This window comes from Odontesthes bonariensis, chromosome 22, assembly GCF_027942865.1.
Source record: "Odontesthes bonariensis isolate fOdoBon6 chromosome 22, fOdoBon6.hap1, whole genome shotgun sequence".
Classification (NCBI taxonomy): Eukaryota; Metazoa; Chordata; class Actinopteri; order Atheriniformes; family Atherinopsidae; genus Odontesthes; species Odontesthes bonariensis.
Window position 1 is genome coordinate 28,749,053 of NC_134527.1, and position 21,328 is coordinate 28,770,380.

The 21,328-nt window shown below is 40.7% G+C and overlaps 1 protein-coding gene across 4 annotated transcripts in view; it reads left to right on the forward strand.

The window, feature by feature from the left end:
* ttc28 (tetratricopeptide repeat domain 28) overlaps positions 1–21,328 on the forward strand; it is a 184,179-nt gene that overhangs the window by 51,651 nt on the left and 111,200 nt on the right. The window lies entirely within an intron of this gene.

Here is a 21,328-nt window from a genome sequence, read left to right on the forward strand (position 1 = left end):
AACTCTCAAGTTGGGGCTTGCAGTGATGAACACTTTTGATTGGTCAAATTTTCACAGCATGTTTCTTCTTTCTGTGTTAGTCATTTCACACACAAAGACATGTAAAATAACCCACACGAGACCCTAAAGCAGGGATACCCACATCCGGTCCTCAAGGGCCGGTGTCCTGCAGGTTTTAGAGGTTTCCCTGCTTCAATGCACCTTATTCAGATCAATGCATCATAAGCAGGCTTGGGCAGAATTTAACAATTGTTTGAAGAGATCCATTTCATCTTAATCAGGTGTCTTGTAGCATGGAAACATCTGCAGGATAGCGGCCCTCGAGGACCAGATATGGGTATCCCTGCCCTAAAGATGCTAAAATAATAGAGAATAATGAAAACATCTGTTCTATTAAATGTGTGACTCAAAACAAGGTAAGCAGGGGGATTTTTAATGGCTGAAGAGCTCACACGGGCAAAATACCAGAAGCAAGGCCTGGACAATCTCAATCCAATCCATGATATCCTCAGATTAAAACAAACAAGCCCAAAAAAATCTATATTATTCAGCACTTTGTTAATAAATCTTGAAGCAACCTAGTGTCTATAATGCCATTCTACTTGATTCCAGCAGAGTGCTGTTTACATTTAGATTGGACTAAAACAGGCCTCAACCTGTCTCAGCCACGGTCATGTCAGAAAAAAAATACTCCAAATGTTGTGTGTTCAACCAAATTTAGGGATCTAAATATCTTGTCATAAATATGCCAACTCTGTACAGTGTTTTTATTGCTGGAAAAAAAAGAGGAAGCCATAAAATTGTCTTCCAGAATCCCTAAAAAAAAGCAGTAAAAAATCCACGGCATAAGCTTCATATGCCCCACGACAGTACACCACCTGCATATGATTATATGTTTTGTAAATAACATTATATACGGAGATGCTATGAAGTGCAGCTGTCTGATAAATAGAATTAAACTAATAGCACAATATTTCCTTCTGAAATGTAGTAGAAACAAGGTAGAAATTGGCAGATGAGGGAAATATTATAAATATCTTCCTTCTGTGTCTATGTACTGAGCAAATATGCTGCAGGTTATTTTGGTGGAAACATTTACTGTAGCTTAAAGCAGATTGGCTCCTAAATGCAGCTTGTCTTTAGACTCTTTTTCCGTGAGAAGGGCCCCACATGTAAGAGCAACCCTTCTCAGCATTCAGGAAAATGTGTTTGAAAAGGCAGTTGGTGATATTTTAAAACCTCCTCCGACTATAGAGTGGGTTGTGTGAACTGGCAAGGGATTCAATGGCTTCCCAAATTTGTTTCTGGCTCAAAGATCACAGGCAGCGGCAGCTCCTCTGGAAAGAGTATGAGCCCTGATCTTGGAGTGGTTGATCCAGCTGTAAAGACTTGAGAACTCCCAGTGGGGAAAAGTTCTGCTCTCCTCCAGTTGAGTGTGTTAACTGATAAGGCCAAACAGTCAGCTGGTGGTGCACTAATGGCAGTGATGAGGAGAGACGAGCAACCACAGATTTATCCTGTATAATTGGATGTATTTGGGCCATGAATGCTGGTATTTTCAGCACATTTTTAGGTCTGTTTTAAGAATAACCACCTACGATGCTCCTGTTATTGTTGAAAGATTCAAGAAACAAACAGATGGTTCACAGGTTTAATTAAGGATTAATTATGTAAAAAGAAAAGGCAGAATTGATACATATGTCAGCTCTAAGTTTATAAAAACTACAAGTATCACATTCCCACTGAGCATTTTTTTTGTCAAAAAGATGTTTTATCGGAATTAACACATAGATGTCTAGGCTAAAATTTGGCAAAATTAAGTTGAAATTGAAGGGTTTGTTTTAAGACTTTGATTAAATGTTTACCTTTAACCCAGATGTTACCATTTCACACCACCAGTACAAATGAAAAACTGTCTATCTGAGACACAATGGCAGCTGGTGGCTGGAGTGCATTATGAAGCATAAAATTGTGAACATGGAATTGAGGACTGGAGAATTTGGGGGACAGACATCACCAAGTTAGGCTTGAATAATACAGCAGCAACAAGTGCTCGTTGTCCACACTCAGCACTGAACTATAGGGCCATCCACACAAAAGCAATAAGTCATCCAGTCTTAAAGCTGCAGTCAGCAACTTTTTTTTAGTCATATTAGCTTGAACTGTCATGGGATTCTGGAAGTAGAATATTAAATAGGGTGTTTAGGAAAAATAATAAAATCTGTAGCTCCCTCTGAAGCCTGTAATCATGCTTGCAAAAACCGAGCGCTCCCGGCTGTTTTTAACCAATCAAGTTAGGGTGGAGGAATCCTACCTGTCAATCACAGCTTGTGCACACACTGCTGAGCGTGAGTCTGCCCCAGCTTGTGTGCGCTCACACTGGTGTGAACTCACGTGCACAACCTCATTCACAGAGGGGGAGGGGTTTGGGGGGCGATTCGGAGCTTGTTAGAGGTTGGGGGAGGGACCTGAAAGTTGTATCAGTTCGAATTTTCCGACTTTAGACTCGTAATTTTGAAAAACTGCCGACTGCAGCTTTAACTGTGGCTTATTAAACATTGAGTTAACATATTTGGCCAAAAAGTACACAAAAAAGCATCAAATTACCTGCGACATAGCTGACTGCCAAGCTGTTTTTGATGCTGATGGTGTCTCTGAAGTTAATTCTTTCCTGATGTCCTCTTTAAGGATTGCAAGATATCATCAAACTGTCTAACCCTAACCCTAACTCGTCCACAAGTATGAGTTCTTAATGAGTTCTTCTGAAGCAGTTCTTAATGTTAGCTGCTAAAACAAATTATAGTGAAGTCCAGGGTTTATGGAGCCGATATCTGATGAATTATGGAGAATTTTCATGTGAATTCTCAGTGGTGTTATCAACCAGCCAGCAGCGGTTAGGTTCTGCTGTTCCACACAACTCTCGATGAGATTGTTCCTGAAAGAGGGCTTAGTAGCCTACCAGTTGTCTGGTTGTCTAATCAAACTGCAGGCGAGGGAGATTTAGGTATTTTATAATAAACATTATAAACATTTATAATAAAAAAAGAAGAATTTTCTTATCAGTTTGTTGTGTTGTCTGAGCTCTCAGGATATTTACTGTATGTCTTCTTGTTCTGTAATAATGTCCTCAAGGGTTAGAGAGGGGTGGAGTGGAGTCCAGTGGGGTCACTTCATGCCCTGAAATGATTCCCATGAATAGATATGTGAATTAACGGAAGAAAAAAGAGCTGCTGTACTGCATCTGTGTTATTTTTGACCAAAGCATGTCACAGAAATTTCATTAAGGCCTGTGGAAGTTTTTAGAAAAAAGGCTATAATATGTCTCCATAAGTATCCTCAACTTATGAATGACATGTGGTGCATGTATGTCCTTCAGTTGTAGACCTGCAAGCTCCTGTAAATCATGGGATGCTGTGCTGTGGCACTGTGCACAGTCCACACTGCCTAAACCTAACCGAACAGCAAGCAAGAGCAAAAGTGGAGTGTGAAAAAAAAAATCAACAGTTATGTTTGTTTATCCCTAAAATCTGCACTGTTGCCTCTTAGAACCGGAGACACTCCTGTATGTCATTTTTGTCTTCCTCTATGCGTCAGGTCCAAGAATATTAATCAGTAGGTAATGTGTTCCAACACTTTTGCAAACTTCTTTAAGACTGTTGCCATTTCCCATATCGTTATCACCAGCTCATTATTTTCTTTTCCAAGAAATTAAACTTTTTGATATACAGATCATTTCGTTAAAAAGGGTTAGTCACCCTCCATTTTTGACCCTATGGCTATTTACATACATTACTGTTTTAGTTACAGCATATGTTTAAGGACCAATTTTCTTACTCACCACAGATATATATATTCATTACAATGATGTATCCATCCATCCATCCATCCATTATCTTCCGCTGGTCCGGGGATCGGGTCGCGGGGGCAGCAGCTTGAGCAAAGAGACCCAGACGTCCCTGTCCCCGGCCACTTCCTCCAGCTCTTCTGGGGGGACCCCGAGGCGTTCCCAGGCCAGCCGAGAGACATAGTCTCTCCAACGTGTCCTGGGTCTTCCCCGGGGCCTCCTCCCAGTGGGACGGGCCCGGAACACCTCACCGGGGAGGCGTCCAGGAGGCATTCTCACCAGATGCCCGAGCCACCTCATCTGACTCCTCTCGATGCGGAGATGATGTAGTTGATACAAATGAATTTAACTGTGACATTGCTGCATAAACACCTAAAATGATTTGTTACCCTGGTTTCTTTTTGTAGCAGCAGGCAGTTCAAGTTATAAGTCTGGTGACTTAAGAATGAATGAATCAATCTTGAAGGTTTTGAAAATATATTTCAGTCTGAATAAAGAACACACACTTATCTTGTGAATCTGAAGCTTGGTGATCAAACATCGTGTCGTTATGGACGTAACTCTTACAGTGATACCAACTTTGAGAAAAATGCTTAAACCATAGTTGACTTTGAAGAAGAGATGTGTGGACTGCTTTGTGAGGACTCCTTGCGGACCCAACTTCTCACTTTGGTTTTCATGTTGAACAGCCCCAAGATCCTCACAGGGTGACGAAAGCCACAGAAAGAGACTCAGCGGACCACTTGTAGTTTATGTTTGCATGACTTTAGATCCACTGTGCAGCTGTAACTGTGTTCCAGGGGGTTTTATAAATCATTTAGATACTCTTTTTTTTAACTGTTTTTGCAAGAAAGAGTATTTACAAAAGCTGACATTAAAACAGAAGTTGCTCAGATCACTTTTGCTTTTATTTGAAGCCTTGTAGGGAAGCCACAGAGTGAAGTAGGGCAGTCACTGTGTTGCAAGCTGCAGTGCATTAATTTGAGTCAAATCGTATGATGCTGTAAAATCAATATTCTCTTTCTGCTCAGTACTTTTAGACTCAATGCTCAAACACACAGACACAAAAGATGCACACGTGTACGGATCCCTTTTGATACGCATGGTCTACTTATGGATGCTTGTGCTTCTGGGTCATCTTACCTCCAGTAATTAGGTTGAATTTAAGGAAGGGAAACAAAGGCGTGGAGGTCAAAGAGAGAGAAATGAAAATTAACTGATTTGTGCCACGGTTTGGTTAATGTGGGCAGAGGAGGAATGAAAGGAGGAGTGAACGGAAGTAATCATAGACTTATATCATTGGTGTAAATCCATCTATGTTTCTTGGATGGCCTCAGTTATATTTTCATATACTCTGTATGAAATGGGGTTTGATCTCTAATGAGCAGGTGGGTAAAGCATGCCCATATTCGTCCTCATTAATGTCTGATTTATGGCTATTTATCCCTTCTTGACCCATATAGTTTTATATAGAGTACATATTAGGTGCTTAAATCATACATATCCACTATCAGATTTCCTTAGTGTTATAATACTTCAAAGTTGCACCCTGCATTTTGTATAAAGGCTAAAATTGATCAAATATATGCAATAAGACAGGTGTCACGGTCTATGGGTTTTTTGTTTTGTTCCTGTTTTCTTTGTTCTAGTTTTGATCTTTGCACTTCTATGATTCATGTTTTCTTGGGTTATCTTCTGGGCTCTAGTTTACCTTCTTTGCATTTGATTTAGTAGAGCTTCTTATGTATTCTGTCAAGTTTTGATTCTTGTTCTTGTTTCACACCATTTTCTAGTTTGCTAATTGCCTCCCCTACATTTTGTTTGTCATTACCTTCTTTAGTATATATAGATGCAGGTCTGATTGGATCTGTGAGAGATCCTCATCTTTGAGGTTTTGTTCCTGTCACACTCAAGCTTGTTAGGAGGAAAATTAGTAACTTCAAGCCAAAACATTGATTTTTTTTTTTTTTTTGTGTTGGAACAGGAAAACGCCTCAAGACTATAAATCAAATCAAACTACATTTATAAAGCACTTTTCATACATTAAAATGTAGCATAAAGTGCTATACATGTTTAAAAGCAGCCCCCATATCCCGACCCCACCCTGCCCCACCCCAGCACATACACACAAACAGACATATGCACACACACGAAGAGACACATGCACACACACACACACATAAAAATGAAAAAAGAAATAAAAAATTTGAAAATTTGAAAAATATATATATATATACATACATCCATCTATTTTCTATACCCGCTTTATCCGTCGGTCGGGTTGCGGGAGGACTGGAGCCTATCCCAGCGGTCATCGGGTGAGAGGCGGGGTACACGGCAGGCCGCCAGTCCATCACAGGGACACTCAGAGACAAACGAGACAAACAACCACACACACATTTCACATAACATTTCTGTAAACTTCTGTGTTTGCACTTATTTAGAGGTGTATTAAATATTACCTGACTATTGGCAGCCACTCTGAAATAATGAGCCTTTGTTGGTTTCATGGGCCCAGAAGCCCGACAGTAGGTTGACTTCATCTTTTATTTGTCAGTGTATAAGATGAGAAGTTTTGCTGTCTTCCTCCATCTCTGGGGTGTTGTTGTTTACTCGGCAGGAGATCATGAAACATTTCATATTCTGCTCTGCTCAGTCAGAACGGCAGCACACTGGGTGTAATGTGTTTACTTACAATGCAGCTAAGCTGCTTAAAGCTGCACTCCTTCCTCTGATTTAGGACTTAACCCACCATCTAAAAACCCTCTTAGCACACTTACACATCTTGTTAGAATGCGTCCACAAGATAATCACCACATTCTTTTATAATCCAGAAGAAAGATGCACTGCAGGCTACAGTTTGTTTAGAGTGCAATTATGTCCTGCAGTATCTATTGATGAGAACCCAGAGGAAACCCTCAAACAAAAGGCAGATGGACTGGAACTACTGTAGTGGATTTTTGCAGTTTCTTTTGTCATGTGCCAGGCAGTCATTTTACAAACAATAGCAAGATCCTGTTTAATCTTTTAAATCTGATTGATATAGTTTCAACAAATCAAATGGAGGCTCTTTTGGCATCCCCCAATCTACTGCCCTTACATGCAGCCGCGGAGAAAGACGACCTCTATGAGCATGGCTTTGGGCTACAACATCAATTGAGTGGGGTTAGAAATATCGGTGTGGGTTAAAAAAAACATCATGGTTTGGAATAAAATGCACTATTTCTACTACCATCAACATTTTTTTTGTCACCAGTACAACTTTGAAAATTGTTTGACCACGAGAGGCCCTATATCATTTGAATATGGCTTTTGGCACCACATGTGCCATATATTTAAACCTCTGAATACGAGCCGTGACAGATGGCTGTAAAGCGTCATTGATGTGAGATTGACCTCCTGGTCTAGTCAATAACATTACTTAGAGTTTGAAAATGAACATGATTAGGCATAAAATCCATTTTGCTGGTTGTTTTTCAATGTAAAACATTTTGAATCACCTTCTTGAATTGTGCTATGTAAATTAATTTGCTCGGCCTTTCCTTGGTTATATGTATACACAAAACACTTTATGATGAAACTTTGATAAAATGAACATGGTTAGGGTTAAAATACACTCTTCACAATGTGAAGTCCTCATGGATTATATTTTTACCCTTCACATGCCCTTGCTCTCTCTTTGAACACAATTATAGGTCGTATCTGCCAGCATGCATAGGACCCATTGGCATATTTTCGGGAGGATGGTCTCCACAGTTTTAAAAAATATGTCACTTCACCTTGGTCAAACCATCCATCCATTTTTCGATGCCATTCCAGGGTCACAGGGGCTGGATCTTATCCTAGCCACCATTGGGTGACAACAGGGTTTACCCTGGACAGGACAATGGTCAAACCTCTGGAGATAAATGTCACAAACCTACATGTTAACCTCTTTTCATCGTCATGTTTTAGAGTGTATTACCTGCTTTTATTCAGCTCACTGTGACTGAACTAGGAGATAAATCTCTGACTTTTGAACTCCTTTTGAACAATGTTTTTTTTAAACTGGACTTGCCGTAAAGGGAGCTGATTTGTGTGGCTGAATCAAGCAACGCCTTCCCTGAAGAAGATGTTGTCTGGATGGCAGCATATGTTGCTCAAAAAACCATAAAGAAACGTAGTGTCAAGGATTTCCAAAAGGAATTTTAGACGTGAATCTTCAGACGACAGAATAGTTGTCAGGAAATCAGACTCAGGGAGGAGAAATACCAGGCTTGTCTTTAAGGGTAAGGCAAAGAAGAAGGAAACAAAGTAGACATATATACATATATATTTATAGACGGAGAGTAAAGAGGGAAGAGTGTAGAGAGGTGCTCAGAGCATTGTGAGAGGTGGGAATGGAGTTTAAGCTGCTGATTCTCCCTCCCTCTTTGAATTTCAGAAACAGAAAATGTTTATGCATAAAGGAATTCCCTGAGTGCTGACCAAAGCTAGACTTTCTCTTTCTGCCTCCCTCAGAGATGCAGTGAAGCTGAGAGGACGAGACTCCGCCAGGAGCTTGTCATGATGATAGAGCCGCACGACTCCAATATCCTCAGGACATGTTTTCCCTGTCTCTGTCCTCCTGATATCCCTCCCAGTTTATTTCACGCCTGTCACCGTGTCTGCTTGTAGAGATACTGTCTCTGACTGAGCTCTAATCTGTCCCAGGGATGATGTTATTCCCTTTCTTTCACTCCTCGTTTCAGCTGCTCCTCCCTTCTTCCTTTCACTGCTCCCTGGAGAGGAGGGCAGGGAATAAAATATTTTTTTATTTCATATAAGAAAGGGACCATGTGTGACTTCACTTTGGCACAAAACCCCATTACTACTGTCCCTTCTCCTCTGGTGCTCTGTTTTTTCTCGTCTTTTGCCTTTAAGTTTGTCTTTAACCCCCTTTGAATGAGACATTGCCGTCACTCATCATCACACAGCTTCTTTTTAGTTCTTCTGCTTTACATCCAATGAACCAGAACAGATGTGCAGCTACTTCAGCACAGCTTATTTCATCTCCCTGTAATGACCATTTTTAACTGTGAATGTGTTTAAAATGTGTGTCCACTGGGTTTTTTATTCAGGCAGGGGAGCTTTTTCTGCAGCCTCTTAAAGTGTGCCAAAGTGCACTGACAGAGAAGTGCTTTTTCTCGCCTCAAATGCAGATTATTTCATATTTTCAGAAGATGATGTAGTTTTTTTCTTTCTTTGACGCACCCTTGGTCTACCTCTGGTTTATCCATCCATGGATAAACCAACGCACCATCTTAGGCACATATTTGACCTTGTTATTTCTTTCGGACTCTCAGTTTCCCTTTTAGAGATTTCTGAGACGGCAATCTCAGATCATCTCCCTATCGTTTTTGTAGTGATGGCCCCCCAACCAGTCAGCAAACCCCTTGCTCCATCCCGTCAACGGCGTATCATCACTTCCTCCACGGCCGATGAATTTACTGCTGCTTTCAATGACTTACAGTTTTTTCCCTTGAACGGCTTCGCATCCCCTCTCTGTCCTGATTATTTTGTTTCCTCCTTCCATTCCACCTGTGCTGGGATTCTGGACTCTATTGCCCCTTTTAGGCAAAAATCTGCCAAGCCAAGAACGGACCCCTGGTTGAACGACACCACCCGCGCCATCAGGCAACGTTGCAGGCAGGCTGAACGCAGATTAAAGAAGGACAAACTGCATGTGTCTCTGGAAATGTTAAGGGACTGTCTTGCTAATTATCAGGGAGCCGTACGTGAAGCAAACTCTCAGTATCTCTCCAATATTATTTCTAGCAGCAGTCATTGTCCCAAGGTGTTATTTGATGCAATTAACGCTGTGGTTAACCCATGCACTTCTTCTGTGACTGATGTATCAAACGCCACTTGTGAGAGTTTTCTTCATTATTTTGTTGACAGAGTGGATTCTGTCAGAAAAGATACCAGTAATGTTATTATGAGTAGAAATTAGGATCTACCTGTTGCCCCACCTCATTCTGCTGCGTTTGATCAGTTTGAGCTGGTTTCCCTCTCTTCTGTCTGTGACATAGTGAAATCTCTGAAACCTACAAACTGCCCATTGGATATTGTCCCTGCCAAAGTTTTGAAAGTGGTTTTTAATACTGTGGGGCCCAGTCTCCTGTTTTTTATTAACTCCTGTTTGAGATTAGGAACTGTCCCAGCTGCCTTTAAACAGGCTGTGGTCAGGCCCCTTCTTAAAAAGCCTAATCTTGACCCCTCAGTGTTGTCAAATTTTAGACCTGTTTCCAATCTGCCCTTTCTTTCTAAGGTTTTAGAAAGGTGTTTTTATACAATTACAGTCCTTTCTTGAGGATAACTCTGTTTTTGAGAAATTCGAATCTGGGTTCAGGTCTCGTCACAGCACTGAGTCTGCACTGTTAAAGGTGCTCAACGATATTGCTCTGTCTGTGGATGCCAAGTGTCTAAGGAATTATGTTGGCATCCACCGCACTGCATTTAAGTGGCTTGCGTCTTACTTGTCCAGTAGAACCTTCTCCATTATAGTTGGTGACCTTTCCTCCTCCAGTGCTCCTCTCTCCTGTGGAGTCCCTCAAGGATCTATTCTCGGCCCTATCCTCTTCGCATTGTACATGCTACCACTTGGGTCAATTATAGCCAGGCACAACCTTTCTTTCCACTGTTATGCAGACGATTTACAAATTTATCTACCATTGAAGCCAAATAGTAACAGTGCACAATGTTCTTTGTTTAATTGTATTGCTGATATTAAAGGGGAACTCCGGGGCATTTGAAGCGTGTTTCCATTGCTAGAGGTTGTCAAATAATGATAGTATGACACAGAGAGGTGCGTATCTGCGCTCCCTGTGTGAAGATCGCTCTGTCCGCACAGCATGTCATGCGAGGCTAATACGTGGTGGCTAAGGGGCAAGCGCTAACCCTTCCACGTAAAACAACAACTTGCACACTGCAGAAACGTCACACCACTTTATAACCCATCCGACAATAAAGTCACAAGCCTTACCATCAAAACCATATGCATGGTTCTCACATTACTGGCATGGGGACGTTACAAAACAACTTTATAAACAGCATGTCACTCACCGGCTGGTTGTAGGCTCGCGCATGTGAAAGCCCAGAAGAGTCGATGGAGAATAATCCCATATACAAAACAATTATATTCTCTAGAAAAACTGCGTTCAAGTATTTAAAACATTACAAGAATATTACTGGGCAAGTATTGTTGTAATGTTTTAAATACTTGAACGCAGTTTTTCTAGAGAAGATAATTGTTTTGTATATGGGATTATTCTCCATCGACTCTTCTGGGCTTTCACATGCGCGAGCCTACAACCAGCCGGTGAGTGACATGCTGTTTATAAAGTTGTTTTGTAACGTCCCCATGCCAGTAATGTGAGAACCATGCATATGGTTTTGATGGTAAGGATTGTGACTTTATTGTCGGATGGGTTATAAAGTGGTGTGACGTTTCTGCTGTGTGCAAGTTGTTGTTTTACGTGGAAGGGTTAGCGCTTGCCCCTTAGCCACCACGTATTAGCCTCGCATGACATGCTGTGCGGACAGAGCGATCTTCACACAGGGAGCGCAGATACGCACCTCTCTGTGTCATACTATCATTATTTGACAACCTCTAGCAATGGAAACACGCTTCAAATGCCCCGGAGTTCCCCTTTAAGCAGTGGTTGGCCCAACATTTTTTTCATTTAAATGATGACAAAACTGAATGCATTGTGTTTGGGGATACTGTGACGGCTGGCTTTGGCACCTTGTCTTCAAAGCTTAGTTCAACCGTCAGAAATCTGGGAGTGACCTTTGACAGTCACCTGAGGTTGGACAAACAAATGAACAATGTTGTCAGGACTAGTTTTTTCCAGTTGCGTCTCCTGGCCAAAGTTAAAATGTTTTTAAGTCGTCATGACCTTGAGAAAGCCATCCATGCCCTAATAAGTTCAAGGTCAGACTATTGCAATGCACTTTATGTTGGCGTCTCCCAGTCTTCTCTCAGTCGCCTTCAACTTGTGCAGAACGCTGCTGCCCGTCTTTTAACCAACACCAACAGACGTGTGCACATCACTCCTTTTCTTAACTCCCTCCATTGGCTTCCTCTCCTTTATAGAATTGATTTTAAACTTTTAAAGTTTGTTTTTAAAGCTCTTAACGGCCTCGCCCCATCATATTTATCTGAGTTTTTAACAGTCCGCAATCCTGGTAGAGCTCTGAGGTCAACAAATCAATTTTTGCTGGAAGTGCCCAGGTCAAAATACAAACACTGGGGTTACCGAGCCTTTTTCCATTGCTGCCCCCAGGCTCTGGAATAAGCTCCCCGTCGAGCTGCGTCTTATTTCTGACCTCGGCCTCTTCAAATCTGGGCTAAAAACCTACTTATTTAGGATTGCTTTTAATACCCAGTAGTATGATGGCACTTTTATCTTATTTTACCTTAATCAATTTTGTTATATTTGATTGCTTTCACTGTTCTTTAATTGTTTTTATTTGTTTTTACTTATTCTTCTCTATATTTATTAACTGCTGTAAAGCACTTTGGTACACCGTAAGGATTGTCTGTAAAGGGCTGTATAAATAAAGTACATTTACATTTACATTTACCTTCCACAGTGAGGAAATGGTACTCTTACTTTGTTGCCAGAACAAGCTGTGTCCCTAAATGATATATGCTTCCACATGCATGCATATGTGTGCTTAGCTTTGTTTCTCCTTCTGTGATTTATAGCAAACAAATGGAATTTAGCCAGTTGGAGTGAGCTTGGAGAGAAAAACACTCCCTTTAAATGGTTTATTTATTTAAATGAGCTCCGTGGCACATGAGTGAAAGATAAGCCAAGGTCATTATTTTGTCTGTGCAACACGCCACACTGCAGTAAATGTGATTTTTGTGGAGTTTTCTTTCATTTAGAAACTACCTCCAAGGTGGTTTATGCCTGCAGCTTATTACAACCCAGAGCTACAATTCTTTATGATGGTGGCTTTTAGTGGCCATTGAAAACATGAAAGAAAGTCCTTGTAGAGGGGAGGTCAGAGTTGATGGAAGGTTAAAAACATTGGATGTTCCTTGTTTGAAACTGATGGTAAATTCTTTCTTAAAACATGACTGTAATATGTCTGTAAAGATGGAGCTCAATGTTATTCTACTATTAGTTGTATTACGAAGATAGGAAGTGACTTCAGTGGGTGCTCAGTTTGGAAAGCTTTTTTAGTGCATATTCTCTGCCTTTTGCTCCCTATTTGAACTGCAGTGAAATTGCAATCTTTTTCATGTTAGCGGAAAATTTGGTAAGGTTACTCGGCTTTCATCAACTTGGCACTGAAATTCTTAATTTAAATTAAAAAAAATCCTCTCAGCCACTTGTCTTCGAGCTAAAAACTAAGCGCAGACAAAGGAAAAAGAAACTTACAAAGAGATTTAATTGTGTGTTGAAGGGGAACGGATGTAAAATTCTTCTCAGGGAGTTACAACACGTTTGAAATAGGTGTGACCCCTTGATAATCAATCATTTTGCAAATCAACAAAAGTGTAAGAAAGAAAAATGTGCAAGGAAAAGGAAAAGTGAAAGTTATCTGCAAAAAAAATTCAACATGAAGCTACTGTGAATCGCCGTACTCCACGACAGCAATCTACCAGGTGTGTCCTGAAGTACAGAGTGTTGAAACACAACCATGAGATTCACGGTTGCCCATATGGCATGTGCACGTGCATGTGGATACAAACTATAATTCTGTTGAAAGAATTTCCGATCTCTAGTGGTGCTGAGGGTATGTGAAGGGTAAAAATGTTGCCCATGACCCATGTGGGGTGGTAAAAATGTTTTTTAGCTCAAACCAAGTAGTTTTAATTTCTTAATGCAACCAAGTAAGGAAATGTGTTTCATCGTAATGTGTTTACATCTAACCATGGCAACCTGTAATATGGCATCCACGATGTAAAAAGAATGTATTTTAGCTCAAACCGTATTCGTCTTATTTTTATAACGAATAATAACGAAGTAACGTTATTGCCTAAACCCAGACGGGAAATTTAAAGTGTTGTTGTACCACTGATGGAACATATGTTGGTCTTGATCTCAGGCCAAATAAAGGCTCATGGTTGAAAGCACAGATTTCCGCTGCTCCATTCTTTCCTTCGTATGCAGACATTGTGGCTTGTTAAATTAAATTATTTGACATTGATGTTAGTTCTGACATGGAAAGGCTCACGCCGCTTGCAGAGGCGGTTCTGTACAGAACAGAATTATGTCTCATACTAAAGGGTATACACAAACCACACATTTAACCATTTCAGTTGGAGGAATTGTTGTAAGAGAGTTGAAGCGTTAAGAAATAAACAGTGAGTGAAATGAAAAGTTGTGCCAAAGCGGTGTGTTGAGTTGAGCTACATTTACAGCTTAGCTGGGCCATTTTCTTTCATTGTTGTAGTATACATGCATGGGAGCGGAATCAAGATATTAACCAAGGTGTGTCTGATGCCACATCGCTGTGGACTGTGTGAGAAAACGTTCAAGACGTTGTGCTTCTAACTTTCTCTGTGGGAGATCACGGTGCATGTAAGCACAGTTTAATTCACTGCACAGATGTTGTCTTTAAGGTATTTGAGTAATGATTTTGTCAGATGAGGCTGCGGTTATAAAAATTACATGACTCTAGAAGTTCTGATTGTTGTGTTAGTCAGGCCATAACCAGACTTTTAAAATACATGTGAGTATGTCACTCCAACCAAAATCGTACATAATTGAGCTTCTCAAAACTGGACTAACGCACCCTGATAATGTGGTTGGAGATTGAATCACTCCTGCATGTATACATTTAACTAATGAAATGTGTGTAGGTACTCTGTGTATGTCCCCAGTTCCATCTTTCTGCATCTTTTAGTAAAAAACAGTAAAGCAGAACTTTATATCAATAGAGCTATCTTCCCAACAAAACTGTTCCCATTCGCATATTTTTGTTATAATTCTCATTAGAAAGTCATTTGCTGTCTGTTTGGTTGTTTTTTTTACATTTTCCCAGTTTCTCTCTACATGCGTGGCTGCTGCCATCCAAGGTTCTGTTTGCACCCACTCACATTTAATCACTGAGTCTGAGAGGAGGTGTGACACTTTTATTATTTTCTTTTGAGCTCTTCTTTGCTTCAGTCCTGGTTCTTAAAATGTCTAAAAGTTGTTCTTAGAAGTGTTGACTAAGATGTAATAGTGACACAGACAAAGATTAGACAAAAGGAACAAATACCACAGAACTATTACATCTTTGCCTTCCAAACACACTCAACTGCCTCTATTTCCCTTCTCTTCAAGCTGTTGATAAGTTATCTTTTGTGTCCTTGACATTGCCTTGTTTACGCGTTCTCAGCAATTTTTCTATGATTCACTCTATTACTGGCAAATACACTTTCCAACTGCCTTTATTTTAAACTTGGTTCAAAGTTTAAAGCAGGCTGAACTGAAGTGCGCACATCTCCAGACATGCAGTACAGCACATGCAGATGCTGGACTTCAGCTCATAGAAAAACACAGAGCAAGCGCTCTATGTTTCAAGTCAAGGTCTCTGTTACTTAATAGAGTGAGAGGGGGAGAAAGAAAAAATAAAAGCAGAGGGGGAGGTGAAAGGAGGGAGACCCGTCTTTGCCATGATGGGAATACCAGAAAGAGAAAGGATAATATGTGTGTGTGCTGAGCCTATTAATAGTATCATACCTGCCTCAAGTCTCAGTGGAGCTGACCCAACAGTACTGGGATGCCAATATTTCACTCTGTGTATGTGTGCGCCTGCATTTACACACACAACTGTTCCAGCTTCATTCATGGGGCTTTAGCGATGCTTCCACACTTCTGGCAGCAACGCCTCTTTTTGGTTGTTGTTTACACTGATATGTTGTTTGTCAGGTATTTTAAGGACTATGATTGTTTTCCAATTCCTTAAAGGGATCCTTAAAGTTGCAGATGTGAGTTTTTCTTCATAATAACCCTTTGAACCACAGGAATCTTACAGAGGATGGAAAACTGTAGCCACTTTGAAAACTTTCCTATCCTCTTTCTATTTTTTTCAAAGCGTTATTTAAACATTTAAAATGCTATTCGGGTATTATAAAGATCTCTGCACCACCTAGAGTGATGCTTCGTTTTAAAACTTGGCAGAAAAGCAGTGACAGGATGATGGAAATTGTACCTCATCCTTATCTCATCAAATTTATAAATAGATGTATTTTAAAAGAGGTTCTGGTTTGTTTCCAGCGCAGTGATAACAGCACACTCACTCAGGGCGATCTGCTCCTACAAATGGACTCTTATGTGTTTGATGGGATTGTTTTTGTAGATGTGAGGACAACTGAGGATAGGCAGATTCTCCATTTTCCTGGTTTCTATGATAACAATTTCTGCATAATGTGATTCGTTACCAGCACTTGTGCTTGGAGAAGCCACGAGGCAGAACTTTTTTTCTTAAAAGCTTTCTAAAATCTCTGCAATCTTCAATCTAAAACAAAAATGGGAAGGAACAGCCTGGAACAACTTTGCCAGCTCAGTTCAGTTTAATGAGCAACTTTGCTGCCTATCATATAGGCCCGCGTGTGCCTTTGAATTACACTTCCAGCTGTTTTTTTCTCAGCTGCTGCAGAAATGAACACAAAGGAAGAACAGGAGGTTTTATGGGGATGAGAAATCCTGTGATGGAGAGACACTGTAAAGAGGACACCCCTCCGAACATGGGGCAACAGGTCAACCATTTGAGCTTCATGTTGCGTTACTCTCCTCGTGTTCTTCTCCAAACTATTACATCACAGACCAAAACAATTGACAAACAATTTAGCTTATGGTAAACTGGTTAAGCGGTGAATTGGATATCTCATATGTGTTGCAAGACTTACTATTTTCTACAAATGAGATGCGTGCTATCCCTTGTGGTTACTCTGTTGTTAATGGCCTTTTCCTCTTCTTTTACTTATTGATCAAAGTCTTGTACAGTAGCTGTTGCATCAAGGCCAGTTTTAGCCCACTTGAATGTGTACATGCAGGAAACCCCCACTTGTATTATCTGTGTTTGTTAGTTCAACTTTAAGATATTTGATTAAGCACTTGCAAGTTTACATGTATTTAAACTAGGGCTGGGCGAGTTAACTTGTTATTATCGTGTTAACTCGTTAATTATTTAACGCCGATAAATATTTATCGCGCATTAGTGCAGGTTTCATTATTTATTTCGTTATTGTAAAAGTCTGTTGCTCACAGGCTTTTATTTTGTAAAAGTCTGTTGCTGTCTGCTGCAGAACCAGAAAAGAAAGTAATCGGCGGATCCACCAAACATGGAGAAGGGTACGGAACGTTTACTCGGCCATTTTCATTTTAAAGTTCTTCCAGACGGCGGAGTCGACAGAACCAAAGTCATCTGTAAACTCTGCCAAGTTGAATTGTCTTCTCACCGTAGTAGTTCCAGTCCAAAGTATCACTTAAAGGCAAAACACACAACTGATAGCAGCAAGTCATTCATATGGCAGCACATTTAAAATAAAACTAAATGCTAAAAGCTATACATTACTTTGAATACATTTTTGGATTTTGCGTACAAATGCAATTAATCGCGATTAATCAGGGAAATCATGTGATTAATTAGAAAAAAAAATTTAATTGTTGCCCAGCCCTACTTTAAACAGTTAAGTTTTTCACAATGATTTTAAAGCTGCCGTCGGCAGGTTTTCAAATTACGAGTCTAAAGTCGGAAAATTCGAACTGATACAACTTTCAGGTCCCTCCCCCAACCTCTACCAAGCTCCAAACCGCCCCCCAAACCCCTCCCCCTCTGTGGACGAGGTTGTGCACGTGAGACACACCAGTGTGCGCGCACACAAGCTGGGACAGACTCACGCTCAGCAGCGTGTGCACAAGCTGTGATTGACAGGTAGCGATTCCTCCCCCCTAACGTGATTGGTTAAAAACAGCCGAGAGCGCTCGATTTTTGCAAGCACGATTACAGGCTTCAGAGGGAGCTACAGAATTCGGGATTTTTCCTAAACAGCCTATTTAATATTCTACTTCCAGAATCCCATGACAGTTCAAGCTAATATGTCTAAAAAAAAGTTGCCGACGGCAGCTTTAATGTTGTGTAAATCAACTGAATGTTGGAAGAATGTGGTCTGAGGGACTGAATCTGAATGTGTCCTCATTGCATCCTCATTGCATTTACAACTGTTCTTAGAGTCGTCCATGTGAGATCGAATCGCTCACGACACATATGAGGTTCAGGTGTAAACAGGACCTACGAGTGGCTGCAACCTGAAGCACTGCAGGCTGCAGATGGATACACATGGATGGTTTATCACAGGGGTCCCCAACCTTTTCAGCACCAAGGACCGGTTTGGTTCTGCAATTTGTTCCCGCGGCCCTTTTTTTTTTTTTGTACTTTACGTTCAACAGACATTACATTTAGCAGATGATTTTACAAATTAGGATATGATGACAGACAGACAGTCATCATTGAAAAAAATAAACGTGCACAATCGGCCTCCTATAATGCAATCTATGCAGTTTCCAAGTATAGAATCTAGCGAGTGAAATGAAAGAATTCCCGATTCCCATGTCTTTTTTAAAAAAATTCTTTTTTTTTTTTTTTTTTTTTCCCCAATCTCACGGCCCGGTTTGGAATGTCTCGCGGACCGGTACCGGTGGTTGGGGACCCCTGGTTTATCACACTGAACCATCTGGGATTTAATCCACGGAAAACAAATGGCAAAAGGGAGGCAGTTTTTAGAAATATTGGATGAACTCCCTGTCTACCATTGTTGGTTGTGAGCCAGCTTATTGATGGAGCCAGTTGGTTAATCAGACTGTTGTCAAAGCCTCATGGAGAAGAAAGATGGCATCTTCCACTGAGAATAGCCTCCACTGATATTCTTTGCTCTTCTGTTAATTATGAAATTCTCTTCTGTGCTGATATAATTGATGCTACAGCAGCATGTGTGCTAACCTCTTTAGGATCCACCACTGTTGACTGTAGTCACACCTAAAGCCTGCACACAGCTGTCATTATAGGACACTAATTGTTCTGAACCAAGCATTGCTTGATGTCTTTGCTGCCTCGCGCCCCGCTGGAGAAATAAATCCCTTCTGAATGGGGCTTTGTCCTGGTATTTTGCCCCTTATTTTCTTCAAGTCTTCATTTGATACGCTTGGAATCGTGCTTAAATGGTGAGCAGAGCACCAGAGGCAGAGAAGAAGACGCATGTTTGCTGTAAATAATTCAGATAAAAAGCTATTGAAAATGTGACATGCGCACATGAAATGCTGACAGGTTTCCGATACCTGTTATCAGACTCTGCTCTGCTACTCCTGCAGCAGCAGTGCTGTGTCTGTGTGTTTGTGCTGTATTAGAACATTCTGTTGTGTGTGTGTGTTTAGCTGCCTGTTGTATTCATTGAAGCAGTGGGGAGGTGCAAACGTCACGCTGTCTGAAAAAGCTAAACCGACTGACTGTGGAAAGTCTCTGGAGGATGAGGAAACGGAAGACAAACTGGAAGCCACTTCAGAATATGAAAATGCTGAGTGAAAGGTGGAAAACATCACAAATCTCTTCATACAGTGATTTCTTGCTAAGACTTTCTGCTGCTCTATTTCTCATGCATGCCACCATCTATTGCCTGTAATCACATTCCAGAGCGTTTCTTCAGCTAAATTGAATTGTAATTGGCAGACAATGGGCGTGACATCTTAATTCACTGGCTGGCTCGTATGGAAGCAGCTCGTCTAAATTGATCCTAAAGTGGCCTATGCTTACTGATGAGCCCAGAGCGTTAATGAAAGAATTCAAGCCAGAGCTGGGGACATATAGGAAACGTGGAGGCAGAGAGGGGAAAGAGAGGTGTATTATCTCTGAAAATTAATTGCCCTTTTGGACCAGTGCCATTTGCAATTATTGCATGTGACAGCGGCGGATTGTTTACCTCCTCACTGATATTCCTGAGTGATCTGCGGCAGAGTAATACAGCTTTCATTAGAAGAAGAGGACGTGCAAACAAACAAAAAATGCTTTGGATTACCAGAGCAACCCTGTCAAGTGATTTGCAACAGCGAATACGTTTTGAAGCAAATATATTTTCAGTGACCGGATTACGTTTTCAATCAACCTCATGTGGGAATGTTTGGAATTATTTGCCAAGACAGAAATTGCTTTCTGTGAAAATATCAGGTCTTACAGTGCAATATCCACTTTTTGTAAGTGCAGAATTATTGAATGTTTTCATGTTTTCACCGAGCCTGTCAGTTTCTGGTGTTTTGGTGGCACTTTGTGCTCCTAAAATCTAACCCAACTGAATAAGAAAAGGTGAAAAATCTGTTGCAAAAGCATTGGAAACACTGAGGCGGTTTTTGGCTGTTTTGAAAAAGACTTTCTGAATCATATCTGACCTGACAAAGTTTGGAAAATGGTTAACTCACTCAACTCCTTCCGCAGGGTCTACCTCTCCTGAGATCGGTAGGATTTGATAATCCTTTGAGCACTTTGTCACCACATGACAGAGCATTCAGTTAACAGCCTGAGAGCTTACACTAGCACATGCCAAACTGATATAAAACTACTTCAGAAGGGAGTTTAATTCTGAAATATTACACTTCCTTCATCTGCAGTTCGACCACAGGTAGTTGGTACTTATTCCTCTTTCAGGTAAAATCTTGTCCGAGTCATTTTTTTTAACTGGTACAACTGAGTGTAACGACCAGCCAGCAGGTTACTAATCCACTCAAAACTCACATTGTAACCCCGCCCAACATATTGGCTTCATAAAGCCTGGACTTAGCTGCTGCTCCATTCCTCTGTGCTTTGTTTAAGTTTTTAGCTAACATTAGGAACTGTTTCAGGTTCTGATGTGATTCGGCATTCAGTGACGGATGAGGATTGGAAAAGCACTAAAGAACACCAGAAGTCTGATTAACTGGCAGAGCATTATCAGCTCATTTCTTTCTCAGGTTGACTAGCTTAACGAAAAGCAATGTGTTTTTAATTTTCCCACTTCCGAGGTACACTGTAGTTGAAGTTGGGTGTAGATAAAAATGAAAAATTAATGAAAAAGGTTGGATATTTCTACTCTGTGCTGGGAGTGTGACGTCGAACTTTACTGCAAATCTGAGTTATTTGTGCTGCCACTTATTCCAGACACCCAATTATATTCTCCCAAGCAAAACAGAAAAAGGGGATTTTTGTATTTAGAAATCTTTGATATGCCCAAAACTTCAGCTGACATGACAAATTTTTAAATTAAACAGGGACAGTTTAAAACTGTCAGTTTAATGAAACCGTAACAAATCTACAGCTGTGTTTGGCTCTCACTTCTTTCCTTTTCACACTCTTAGTTCAAATCAAGGGGTCATTGTTCTTTTTCCTTTGATTTGCCTAAGCTGTGGAGTATGGACCCTCACTATTCAACCACAACCCACCATCTTGATATCCATCTCTGTTCTTAAGCCTTTTAACTGACATTAATAAGAGATA